The sequence below is a fragment of the Pteropus vampyrus genome, unplaced genomic scaffold, assembly GCF_000151845.1.
Source record: "Pteropus vampyrus isolate Shadow unplaced genomic scaffold, Pvam_2.0 Scaffold39, whole genome shotgun sequence".
NCBI lineage: Eukaryota > Metazoa > Chordata > Mammalia > Chiroptera > Pteropodidae > Pteropus > Pteropus vampyrus.
Genome location: NW_011888820.1, coordinates 5,024,296 through 5,026,881, shown reverse-complemented (window position 1 = coordinate 5,026,881; position 2,586 = coordinate 5,024,296).

The window sequence follows — 2,586 nt, the reverse complement described above, 5'->3', positions numbered from 1 at the left end:
TGTGTGTGTGTGTGTGTGTGTGTGTGTGTGTGTGTGTCCTGTTTTTTTCTTACATTTCATCTAGGAGCCCCACATTTACATTCTCATAGACTGACACAAAACAATTTGTTTTTACTCTTAAGTAAAATCTTTATGACATTATACTTTCATCCCTACATAACCCGCTTTTATTGTTTAAACTTGTTTTCCAATTTTTTTCTTACCTCTATGAGCCACGTATTTTTTTTTTTTATTAACAGGAAAAAGTAATATTGGAAAATTTATAACAACATCATTTACTTAAACAATGCCCTTAGGCAGAAATCAAATAAAGGAAAATACATTTTGTAAGAAAAATTATACTAATCAACCATTACATCTGTAACAGATTAACCCAGAATGACATGGTATAGGTCGCGCAAATCCTAAAGCCACAGAGACAAGGATCCCGTGTCTAAATTTTCTCTACTCTTAAACTACTGGGACCCTCAAAAAGACCAGCATACACACATTCGATCTCAATCTCTCCCTCTCCTTCTCCCTGCCCTCTCCCTCTCCCTCTCTCTTTCTTTAGAATGCAGATCCTTGTTACCATATGCCCAGAGAATGTGTTTAACACATACCTCTCGATATGTTCACACTTTTGGTGGAGGATGTGCTTTCCAGATGTTTCCTTTTTTGTTTCTTCTTCATGGTTGAATTCTTAAAGAGTTATTCAAATCAAATACTTTTCTCCCCCAAACTGAGCTCACATTGAGTCAGTTGATGAAGACAAGGAATCAAAATACGAGTACAGTCAATACAAAGAAACTACAGTGAATAACAACAAGTCACTTGAGAGGCTATTTCCTCACCAAATCACTGTCCTGAGCAGTGCTTAGCACACTACCAGGGCTGTTATGATGCAAGTCATTGCTAAGGCTTCAGCAGTATTCTATGACCTATGTACTATTACATCAGTGCACTTCAGGGACATAGCTAGTATTCACAGGACTGCAAGACTGGCACAAACTACAACTGACTAGAGTGTTTCCTTTTATCCAATGGAAATTCTACCATTAATCTGAATTTTTATATCTCTCACTTGATACGAAAACTAGAGGATAGATGACTTGTATAAAACAAAGGAAATTATTTTATGTATCTAGGGTAACCACATTATTAAATCTCAATGGTGAGGGTAAGGCAGTACCTGAAAAAAACTAGAACCATTCCTGTCTCACAGAAAATAGTAAATGTTATTTCTTTTTTGATAATGCTTAACTTACATACAAAGATGTTACTTATGAGGTATATATTGGTGTATATGTGTGGATTTGAGAACATCTCATAATTCCATACAACTATAACATTTATTGAATCTCCTTTAATATTGGAAATAGTCTCAGATATATTTTTACAACAAGCCATTGTCTCTTTGCTACTTTTTTTCTTATAACTTCCCCAGAGGCTTAGGAAAAGAGGAAACCCTTGGCTTTACATTTCCTGGCTCTTGTCATAAATCCTGTTCCTGTCAAGCCTAAAAGTCTCATTCTCTAAGCTTCTATTCCAGGCCCTCATCTACATCTTCTGGAAACAGCCTGGCTCTGTACAGGGTTTGAACTCTGTGCTTGGTTCCATTCTACATCCCATCCACCAGTGACTAAGCTTCTTCCTCAAGGACAATATGCATTTACTTCCAACATTAGCATTTACATCAGAACCAGATCATGCTTAAGCCTCCTTCTCCCAGTAAGCTCTGCAACTGGGTGTTCTCCCCAACTTACCATGGGCTCAACCTCTCATAGCCACTGAATGTAGGCACATTTATCAAGAAATTTCCAGCTTGTCAGTTATCAAGTAAAAACAAAAATTAGATACTATTTTACATATATCAAACTGGTAAAAATTAGATCAAACTATACAAATAATTAGAAAGATATGAGTAAAAATAGGAATCATCACAATCTAAAATGAAGTATTGATCTATTTAGTTGTGTTGGTGAACGATTAGCCAACATTTTGTAAAATTAAATAAACATATTATCTATGACCTTATAATCTCATTCCATAAAAGTATCTTTACAAGGATAATGTTCACAGCATTATTTATGCTGGCAGCGAGGTGGAATTTTTGTTTAGTTTCATCTACAAAGCAAGAAGAATGAAAAAGCAAAATATAGTATGTACATATTATAGAGTTAATTTCCAAGGATAGAAATCAAACCCATTAAAATATATTCCTATAGGTAGGAGTATCAAAAAGGAACTGGTGATCAGAGATAAACATAAATATATGTATATATTTCAATAAAATAATCACAAGTGGTTCCTTGACTAAGGACTAGTGACTAGTGACTAAGGAGAATTATTAACTCAACGATATATATTTTTTAAACAGAAAAAAATAAAAGAACGATTTCTCTCAGAAGTAAAATGGCTTGGATTAGGTCTAGATCTAAGAGAAAGGATTATTCTAAGGATCCCTTACCATGTTAGTTTCCTATTGCTGCTGTAGCAAATTACCATAAATTCTGTGACTTCAAATAAAAATTTATTATCATACTATTTCTATAGATCAGAAGTCTATTATGGATTTTAAATTTTAAAATCAAGGTGTCAGCAGAA